Source organism: Citrus clementina, unplaced genomic scaffold (assembly GCF_000493195.1).
Source record: "Citrus clementina cultivar Clemenules unplaced genomic scaffold, Citrus_clementina_v1.0 scaffold_5, whole genome shotgun sequence".
Classification (NCBI taxonomy): Eukaryota; Viridiplantae; Streptophyta; class Magnoliopsida; order Sapindales; family Rutaceae; genus Citrus; species Citrus x clementina.
In genome coordinates this window covers 27,651,051-27,662,971 of record NW_006262201.1, presented here as the reverse complement: position 1 = coordinate 27,662,971, position 11,921 = coordinate 27,651,051, and the positions used below count along the sequence as shown (strand labels likewise).

The window sequence follows — 11,921 nt, the reverse complement described above, 5'->3', positions numbered from 1 at the left end:
ACGTGATGCATTTACATCCATTTCCAAAGTCATATGTTGCGAGGAGGACTCATTTGATTTCTCCTTTGGGATCATCTAATTCGAGTAGCAAGGGTTGGAAGAGAATACAAAGTCACAATTATTCTTTTACATAAGAGAGACAAAAATGATAGATGCAGTATTATCAGTAGTCATCAAGAAGAGAATGCTCCAAGGGATAGATAGATGCAGACAAACGAGTTAAAATGCATAGTGACAAAACTCGGCATTCAACTTCTCTAAAATAGCAATAACATGTTGATCATATGTTTTCCCAGCATCTACCTACAAAGGTTCGAGACCAGGAACGTAGTAATAAAACCACTAGCTAAAGGAAAAAGTAAAGAAACAAATACACTTGACATAAATCTTGACAAGAAGCACAATTTAAGACATAACAAACCCCAATCATATTGTTTAGAACTACATTTGTTATTGTAACATTTCAAACAAGTGTTCACCTCATTCAACACTGTTGGAAAGATAGGCTTTCAGACGTAAAAGAAAGTTTCTCGAGCCAAAAAGTTTCTCGAACCAAAGTGATTATCCTTGTATTGATCAAGCGATGTTGACATATTACATTTGCAGGACGAGTTTTAATCACTTGATTTTCTAACATATACCCTTGATTTATTTAGGATGGAGTGAAGTTAGAAAACATTGATCAAATTCTTCCATTGAAACAAACTTAGCACACAGAACTAAGTAACTGTTGGACTTTCAAGCAACAACTAAACAGCTATTAAAATTCAAATAAAATCGTTAATAGAATAATAGCAGGCCATCTTGCATCAAAAATTGATTTTAATTTGTGAATTTTTTTTCTAAACATGTTAGTTCCTACTATTGAAATGTTAAAAACACTAAACCGTTATACAATAAATTATGCAAACACTAAAATAGACATATTAAAAAGTTTCTTATTACAATTAATGTTAATATTTCCTCTATTTTAACGATTGCATAATTTTAATTATTTAAAAGCTACGTTTAAGTGTTAAAATATGATGCATCCAACAAAAGACAAACCACGTGTAGTCTTTTAATTAAGCCAAAGTAGCAGCTCAAACAAATGAAATTGGACCAACATGCAAGCATGAAGTGGCCGGATGTCAACACATGCATAGGCACACGATAAAAAGTACTAAGTTGTACAATATAGCAAAAAGTCTTTGAGATGTCATCTGTTGCTGTTGTGATTCAACTCACAACATGGCAACTGTCGCCTCTCTGCCAAGAGCCATTACTATAGATATAAGCTCATTCAATCCTTGTTCTGCATTTCAAAGCTTCATAGCACTCTCTGCTGATATATCAGATTCCCTAACCTTTGATCGGCGCCTCAATACTTCAGCTGCCTGGTGAAAATATTCAATATGAATCTAACATAGTTCTCATCTCGCCTTATACATGCATATGTTACCTCAAAGCTTACCTGGGCTTCAACTTCATGTCAGAGTTTGTCATAACGATGAGTTACTGCCGAGCATCTTCCAAAGGTGCTCCATTGATTAACGCCCGTAGTGGCTCAAATACCTATATGTCCAAAAACCTGTAACATAATTAGAAAAATGAAAAGAATGACTGAAACCTTAACTAAAAACTTCCACCAGCATAATCACGGAATTTGGACCTACTTTAAGAATATATTTAAGGATAATTTATGCAATTTTGTGTCTTAGGATGATTGGCATTAGATTAGGGTTCTTCTTTCCTTCTGTATTTAAGGTTAAAATAGAAATAAACCTATGCAAATATTTAAATTAGGGTTGTCGTACTTCCACATGCATCCTTCAATCTCATTGGTTTGATTTTAGTATAGATGCAAGCGTCTTTATCCAAAATGCTTGGAGTCAACTGAGAGAACTCACGGCCAACAACTTGTCCTGCGCTGGTCTCCGCTAGTGATGTAAGAAGTGGCAAGGTTTCTTCAACATTTGAACTAACAAAATTATTGAGTCATGGATGTCACTAGCAATGGCTTTAATATAACACATTAAATATTTCAGAGTTGTAATTTTCAAATGGATTCTTTTATTCAATATCTTAGAACTAAGTTTCCTTAAGAGAAGATAATAGTTTTGATAATAATTTTACATATAATTTTCTATATTTGAATTATTTTCTAGGTAGGGATGAATTTACCTGATCACCAAGAATCCTAAGCAAAGTTTCCCTCTCATTTTCCATCAAATCATGTGAAGTGCCAAATTGAAAAGCAGCCCTCGCAATACAAGAATTGTCACTTTGATTCTCCGCTCCATATTTGTGAAGTGCCAAATTGAAAAGCGGCCCTTGCAATACAAGAATTGTCACTTTGATTCTCCGCTCCATATTTGCAACAATGTTCGGCCAACTTTCTCGCTACAATAGTTGAATGCAAAATTATTATACACAAAATCTAGCCAAGAAAATTAAAAAAAAAACAAATATTATAACAAAAGCAAGAGCGAACAAACAACCTATTTCCATTTGTTTCAAGCTTACCGCAACAAACCATTCAATAGTGGACAATATTCTAAAACGTTATGCTACATTGCATATATTCCAAATTATTTTTCGGATAAAACCATAAAAACCTTCATAATTATTCAACATACATTAAGCTTCATTTGGTAAATACTTGTAACTTCAGTCTAGAAAATACAGTTGTTTGTGCCATATTTGACAAAATTATTATATAGAAAACGTATTTAATTACCAAAAGCCACAGTAAATCAATACCAAACAGTGTCTTATTATTAGTTGAAGGAGGATAGTGCCTTAGCTGCCCTGGTGGAATTGTATAGATTTTGAAGTTGTCGGTGACACTCTAGTTCAGCTTCATCAACCGCAACATTTTCATTGCCAAGATGCAGCAAATGCTTCAATACTGCCTGTACAAATCATAAAAAATTTAAAAAAAAAATAAAATTGAGAAATTCACTAATTAAAAGTTTAAATAACTAAAAGAAAAAAGAAAAAGAAAGAAACAGACTTGCTGCTGCTTGGCAACTTGTTATCGGAGCTTGATTGCCCGTTTCTTGATAGCTTCCATACTGTTTCTTTCAAAAAGCAACGACGGCTCAGCTCATGTAATTGAAAAAAGTGTGATCCAGAAAAAAAAAAAAGGCATTAATAATTTTCGCAAGAATCGAAAATCAGGGAAAGCCAGCTCTTCCCAAAAAATTAAAACATTAAGAAAAAAGAAATAGAAAATTATAAGTTGGAAAGGAGAAGATGATACTATGATAGTGGCTGCCAGCTATTTGGATTGTATTGTCGGGTAAGGTTATAGTAGAGAATTTTTTAAGAAGCTAGAACAGAGCACGTTGACATTTGTTGACCAAAACCTAAAGCCAAAATGCACAGCCCAGAAGCTTTTGAATAGAATACGCTACTAGAAAGCTCCATTTGTTGGACCTTTACGTTTGCATCAGCTAAATCACTTCTGAAACGCTTGCTTTACTTGCAGGAGTTGCACCGCTTCGTACTATTCTATATATGTATGTAACAGTTGTGCGGTTATACTTAACGGTTATGTTAAGACGTTACTGAGTATGTTGAACATGTTGGGAAAATATGCTCTTTAAAAGCATATGTGTTTATTTAATTATAATAAACAATTTTTCCGATTAATAAAATAAATGAGGTATTTTATTCAAATATCTTAATTGCATTAATATTTGTATTAAAGTCCATTTAATCATATTATATGTATTTATGTGATCACCATGTGGATTCACAAAAGACATAAATACAAGTTATCTTATGATTAAATAAATTTAGTTCGCAGTTGATAAATAAAGTTGGGCACTTTATTTAGGTATAGACTGTAATAAATTCATTGAATGATTTGTCTTAATCATGTATGAATTTATTGATGTAGTACGACTACATTGAACAGGATCACATATGAGATTTAATTAACTTTGTAATAACTGTCAGACTTATTAAATCTCATAGGCATTGATTTTACTGTAATCTTAATCTTGAGTTAATTATGATTTCATGATTGTAATTGTTATTCCATTTGAGTTACCAATGGGCACGACACATCCTTGTGGTCAAGATTACCCGGTATCTTGGTGGGAGCAATTATGAGTATTGGAGTTATGGATTAACAATATAGAATTTGTACAACACATCTCTTGATGGGTTTTCGGCACTTGATCATAGAATTCTCTGGCCAGAGTGTGTCAACATATTTAGTATGTTAAAAATGATCATTAGAGAAAACCAGTAAGGATCAAGAAATAAGATGTTATTAAATTGATTGGACAGTTGAGATATCAATTTAATTAACGATGTGGTACAAATGATTGTGCAGTAAAGAAATCAATGTGGCTTGGGACGAATTATTATTCGAGCATACAATTATGGAAGTCAGTTCCAATCTTTTAGTAGAGTAGATTTGGAATTAAATAATTGGGCTAGTTTAATTACAGGCCTGATTATTGTAGCCATTATTGTATGTTCCCAAATGATCCCCGGGTTAGCTCATTTAATTGACTGCACCACTACTGGACTAATAAGTAAGATAACTAGCTATTTGGGTCAAAAGCCTAAATATATCATTTAGTGAGAGACTCCATTTAATTAGCTTTTGTAAGGGGCCTTATGTTATTTTACAAGGTGGGTCCCCTATAGAAAAAGCAAATGACGTGAGTTTTGTTTTTTTATTATTTGGAGCCTAGGGTTTTCACTAAAGGGTGATATAAAAGGCTTATTTTCTCTAAAGAAAGTGAAAAAGCCACTTTATACAGATCAGAGGAAAAGATTTTTCTCTCCATTGTTGAGAGAAAAATTTTCTCGTGCTAGTTGCTTTGGTAGTGATAAAGGCGCCCACACGTCAAGTGCATATCGAACCTGAGTCATAACTTGGAAGATCATTGGTGACAGTTCGTGATCTAACAAGCGTGGTGGTAACGGATCGTGATCCAAAAGGAGTGGTGGTGGCGGATCGTGATCTAGGAGCCTAAATCACTTCAACGGAAAAAGCTAAATCGGATTTTCAAGGTACGATTTCTGAATTATGTATTCTTATATATTATATGAGAGCGGTCCTTGAAAGGTTTCATAAAAATTTAAAAACCTGATTTTTCCCCAACAATTGGTATCAGAGCCATCTCATATTAATATATAAGAATTTCGTATGAAATTAATCTTGAAATTTATGTATTAGAGTGGCACAATTTATTCAGATATATATTATTTGTTTAATATATGAATAAAGCATGTTTATGGTTTGTCTTAATTCATGGTTAGATTTTCCACTGTATTTTTCGTTTGGATTTGTAACAAGAGGAGTGGTTTTTTATCATCATGTTTCCCTCTTGATTTATTTTATTGTTATAGAATTTTTGTAAGCCAAAAATTGGCCTAGGAAATTTGTAAATTAATCTCGGATTTTCAAGATCAAAGCGACGGAGGCCGGAAATTTTGACAGCGGCAACCAGCAGCAAGCAGTGCGCGGCCAGCAGCACATGCTGCCAGCAAGCGCGCGCTGCACGCGCAGCGGCAGCAGCGCGCGGCTCGCAGCACACGCTGTGCGTGCAGCAGCTAGCGCACGCTCGCGTGCAGCAGCTAGCGCACGCTCGCGTGCAGCAGCTAGCGCACGCTCGCGTGCAGCAGCTAGTGCACGCTCGCGTGCAACAGCCAGTACACGCAGCAGGCAGCGCGAGCAGGAGCTTTCCGTGCAGCGCGAGGGAGGTGTTTGGTACGTTTCCAGTGTGACGGCGACAGCAAACTTGGCGTCGGAGATTGCTGGAAATTGTGAATAGTGGCTGCCCTTTGTGGTGATGGCGGCTGGGGAGAGAAAAATATGGATTTAGGGTTTTAATGATTTTTATCATTACGATCCCTATAGTTTCATATATTTTCTCTTTGGGCTGATAAGTTTTAATTTTTTGCATGTAAGTCCAAAAACAGTTTTGGGCTTAAAGAATCCTAGTTTTAGGCCCAATTGATATTTGGGCTTAATGGATTAAAATACATGGATAAAATTGAACACAATAAATTTATTTTTGGTCCAAAAAATTTTATTTTAATAAAAAATTTTAATTATTTATTTATTTCCTTCCAAAAATTAAAATTGGACCAATTATAAATTTAAAAATCCAATTTCCTCTAGCCAATTAACAAAGACAAGATTATGAAAGATAGACATTGACAAGAAGCCCAATGAAAATTAGGCTTAGGGTTAATGTATTTTTCATTATTAGGAAAGCCATGAATTAAGATTATTTAATTATTTTTCTATATGTTATGTTTTGGATGATAACATGCCATGATAACATGTCATATAGAATAGGTAGTGCCACTATATGCATAATGATACATGTCATTCATTAATTATGAATTTCATTATATTATTTGAATTTTGCACATGCTTAATAATATTTGATATCATCTAGATAATATTATAGGAAGCATGCAATTAACAATATGTATGTTTTAAAAAGGAAAAACCAATTTTAAAATATTGAGTGGGAGAGGGAAAATTCAAGATAATTTTCCCACGGGCTCCATTGTTAGTTCAATAATAAAATTATATATATACCTCGACTTCATGATACGGTGATGGTCCCTTCGGAGAGTATATATATTAGATATTTTATTTGATGAACTTCTTCAAAGATAAAATTGAAATATTTTTCAATCGATTGTTCACCCCAACGGTGACTATTGATATGAAAAATACGTAGATTGAAACAATGGTTATACACTCAACTAAAGTTTGTTATTAACCTTCCCAACGAAGCTCTGTTAACAAATTTAGGCCCAAAGAGATAACGATAATTATTTATCATGTCTCTACATGAAAGTAAATAATCTAATGGATAATTGGGTCTAGTAAGTGTAGACATGACTTCCCCAACGGATAGCTTGTCAAAGCGGTACTAGATTATCGTTACAATAAATTAAAATGCATTTATGGTTTTTTGCATTTTTGTCATTTATTATGAATATTGTTTCAAAGTATTTATGCATGTTTATTTTATTTTTTTCAGAAAATGTCTTCCATCAACCCATTATTAATTATCCTTGTTAAAAATGAACTCACTGGCGAAAATTATTTAGATTGGAAATGCAATCTATTTAATATTCTCACTGCTAAGGGAAGCAAATATGTGTTGACCCAGCCTTGCCCTCCTGAACCATCGTTATACGATTATAGAAATCAGAGGGAGCCTTATGAGAAATGGTGCGAAGCTAACAAAATGGCTAAGCGCTATATATTAGCTTCGATTTCTGTGGAACTGCATAAGAAACATCGGAGCATGGAAACAGCCACTGAAATAATGGCTAGTCTTCATCAGATGTTTGGGCAAAATACCCATTTTGCAAGAGAAGCAGCATTAAAACGTATTACGGATACTAAGATGGAAGAGGGCACAAAAGTTCGTGATCATGTCCTCAAAATGATGGACTATTTGAATGAGGTAGAGATTCATGGTGTTCAAATCAATGATAAATCAAAGATTAACATGGTGATTGAATCTTTACCTGATACATTCAAAGAGTTTAAGGTCAGTTATATCTTAAACAATAAAGATATGACCTTAATTGAATTAATGCACGAACTACATGCTATAGAAGAATTTTATAATAGCAGAAAACTTCCTGAAAAAGGATTCTCTTCAAGGCTTAAGTCGAAAGACAAGAATGAGCAAGCAAGAGTTGGGATCGGCAAACTGTCCACTAAAAGAAGTGGCAAGCCAAAAGGCAAGTGTTACAAATGTGGACAGAAGGGTCACTGGAAGAAAGATTGTCCTAAGATTATTAAAATCAGGTATAGGAAATCTTTAAGCTTCCTAATTAGTTCAGATTCCTATTGATTCATACAATAATGAATTCTGAGATAACTAATCTTATTTGTAATTCATTTATTTGGTTTTCAGGAAACCAAGAGATTAAGTGAAGAAAGCTTCAAATAGCAGTTGAGGACATGCTAGTTTATATCAATTGAAAGACTAGATCAATTTTACAAGACTTTAGTTTTGATATTTGTCTTTATTTTTCCAAATATTAGAGGAATTTAATTTCGGTGGCTTGTTTTAATAAACAGGAGTACACTGTTATTTTTGGATCCTCTGTTTATTACTTATTTTAGTTATTTATAAAGACAATTTATATCATAGAAGTACATTGATCTATTCAAAGTAAGATATAATGATAAAAAGTATATGCATTTATCTAAGAAAAGAAATGTTTCTTCTAACCAAAAATCACCTCTGATATTTATGCTTAAGTCATATAAACTATAATAAGATTTTAAGAAAATGATTAATGATAGACTTGTTGGCCTATTAAAATTGATCATTGTAACTCTATAAATCTTATTTAGAAAAGTAATATGACAAGGATGCTCTTTTTGAGCTAAAAGCATAACATTGTATTTGATGATTTAGCGCATACAAATGTATACGGACTAATTAGTTTACATGTTATAAGAGGTTATGAGTATTCTATCAATCTTGTTGATGAATATTCATTTCATTTATGTTTATCTAAATGCGTCATGATTCCATTGCTTTTGAAATTCAAAAGAGTACGCGGATAAGACAGAAGCAATTAGACAGAAACATAAAAGAACTTCGATATGATCGAAACAAAGAATATCTCTATGGAGAATTCAAACACTATTTGGTTGTCAATGAACACTATGATACAATAGTGTAATTAAATGGAGAAACAATATTCTTTTGGATAAGACAAGATATATATTAAGTGGTTTATCATTTACTTTTTTGATTCCAGATACTAATATTTAAAACTACAAAGTTTATTGAACTTAGTTTCATCTATCTCGGTGTCTACTACTCCAAGAAATTATGAAAAAGTCACAAACATGGTTTGAGACACATTCGTATTTGGAGTTTACTAGTATTTCTACTAGAATCAGAGATAGAGAATATGGATTCGTGTTCAGAAGCTTGCATGTTTTAGGTATCTTAAAGGAATAAGGGAAAGTCAGAATTATAGTCCTCAAGATATGAATGTATTTATAGAAATAATCTTTACTTTCTTTGAGGAAGACTATATAATGACTTATAACCTAAGAGTAAGGTAAAACTAGAGAAATAAAAGAGATCAGGTTGATGCTCAGCTTTCAACACCTGTTATAGAACATGAAGAACAGCAACAACCAGCTGATCAGCACAGGATTATCCTTGAACAACCATCACTTTTAGAACCTCGTCGTAGTGGGAGGGTAACTAGGTTACCTGCGAGATACATGCTTTTGGGAGAAACCTATATGGCTTCTCAGATGAACATGTACAAGATCTCACTAGTTACAATGAAGCTCTAATAGATAGAGATGTTGAATTTTGGAAAAAAAGGCCATGAATCAAGAAATGGAATCTATGTATTCCAATAAAGTCTGGGAACTTGTAGAGGCACCAAATGGGGTAAAACCTATAGGGTGCAAGTGGATCTATAAGAGAAAAAGAGGAGTAGACAGAAGGGTGGAAACATTTAAAGCAAGATTAGTAGCCGAAGGGTTGACTCAGAAAGAATGAATCGATTATGAGGAAACCTTTTCTCTGGTTGCTATGCTTAAATCTATCAGGATTCTGCTCTCCATTGCTGCAGTGCTAGATTATGAAATTTGGCAAATGGATGTCAAGACTGCCTTTCTTAACGGGCATCTTGAAGAAAACATCTACATGCAGCAACCAGATGGATTTATACAAAAAGGTCAAGAACACATGGTATGTAAGTTGCAGAGATCCATTTATAGATTGAAGCAAGCATCCCGGTCATGGAACATTAGATTTGATCAAGCGATCAAATCACTTGGATTCATTCAGAACATTGATGAACCATGTGTGTACAAGAAAATTCAGGGAAAAATTTGTAGCCTTCCTAGTTCTTTGTGTAGACAATATTCTCTTGATTGGAAACGATATAGGAGTATCGACTACAATAAAGATTTGGTTAGCAAAAAAATTTGATCTGAAAGACCTGGGAGAGACAAGTTATATTCTTGGTATCAAGTTACTACGAGACCGGAAGAATAAAACTTTAGCCTTGTCTCAAGCGGTCTATATCGATAAGATATTGGCTAGATTTAGCATGGAAAATTCCAAGACTGGTTTATTACCATTCAGACATGGAATTACATTCTCTAAGGATCAATCACCTAAAACATCTGAAGAGATTGAGAGAATGAGACGAGTTCCCTATGCAGAAGCTATGGGAAGTCTCATGTATGCCATGCTTTGCACTAGGCCAGACATCTATTTTGCGGTAGGGATAGTTAGCAGATATCAATTTAATCCTGGACCTCAATACTGGACTGCAATCAAGCATATTATAAAGTATCTGAAAAGAACTAAAAATTATATGCTTATGTATTTTGGTGATGAACTCATTCCAGTGGGTTATACTGATTCTGACTTTATGTCAGATAGGGATTCCGGAAAATCTACTTCCGGCTATGTGTTTGCATTGGGAAGTGGAGCTATTAGTTGGAGGAGTGTGAAACAATCTTGTATCGCAGACTCCACAACTGAAGCTGAATATGTAGTTGCATCCGAAGCTGCAAAAGAAGCTGTATGGCTCCGCAAGTTCCTACAAGATCTTGAGGTGGTACCTGCTGTAACTGCACCCCTTAAACTACTTTGCGATAATGGTGGTGCAGTAGCTCAATCTAAGAAACCAAGGAACCACAAGAAATAAAACATATTGAGAGGAAGTATCATCTCATAAGGGAATAGTGTAGAAAAGTTATATGACAGTACCCCAAATGGCATTAGATGCTAAATGGCAGATCTTATTACAATGGCCATTAGTGGGAAACCTTTATAACCTGCACTTAGAGCCCTAGAGCATGTGCAAAATGCCAGATATGCTTTGAGAGCTAGTGGGAGATTGTTGGGAAAATATGCTCTTTAAAAGCATATGTGTTTATTTAATTATAATAAACAATTTTTCCGATTAATAAAATAAATGAGGTATTTTATTCAAATATCTTAATTGCATTAATATTTGTATTAAAGTCCATTTAATCATATTATATGTATTTATGTGATCACCATGTGGATTCACAGAAGACATAAATACAAGTTATCTTATGATTAAATAAATTTAGTTCGCAGTTGATAAATAAAGTTGGGCACTTTATTTAGGTATAGACTGTAATAAATTCATTGAATGATTTGTCTTAATCATGTATGAATTTATTGATGTAGTATGACTACATTGAACAGGATCACATATGAGATTTAATTAACTTTGTAATAACTGTCAGACTTATTAAATCTCATAGGCATTGATTTTACTGTAATCTTAATCTTGAGTTAATTATGATTTCATGATTGTAATTGTTATTCCATTTGAGTTACCAATGGGCACGACACATCCTTGTGGTCAAGATTACCCGGTATCTTGGTGGGAGCAATTATGAGTATTGGAGTTATGGATTAACAATATAGAATTTGTACAACACATCTCTTGATGGGTTTTCGGCACTTGATCATAGAATTCTCTGGCCAGAGTGTGTCAACATATTTAGTATGTTGAAAATGATCATTAGAGAAAACCAGTAAGGATCAAGGAATAAGATGTTATTAAATTGATTGGACAGTTGAGATATCAATTTAATTAACGATGTGGTACAAATGATTGTGCAGTAAAGAAATCAATGTGGCTTGGGACGAATTATTATTCGAGCATACAATTATGGAAGTCAGTTCCAATCTTTTAGTAGAGTAGATTTGGAATTAAATAATTGGGCTAGTTTAATTACAGGCCTGATTATTGTAGCCACTATTGTATGTTCCCAAATGATCCCCGGGTTAGCTCATTTAATTGACTGCACCACTACTGGACTAATAAGTAAGATAACTAGCTATTTGGGTCAAAAGCCTAAATATATCATTTAGTGGGAGACTCCATTTAATTAGCTTTTGTAA

The 11,921-nt window shown here is 33.7% G+C and overlaps 1 pseudogene; it reads right to left on the bottom strand.

The window, feature by feature from the left end:
* Positions 1-219: 219 nt before the first annotated feature.
* LOC112098099 lies at positions 220-3,080 on the bottom strand (annotated as a pseudogene).
* Between the last annotated feature and the right edge of the window lie 8,841 nt (positions 3,081-11,921).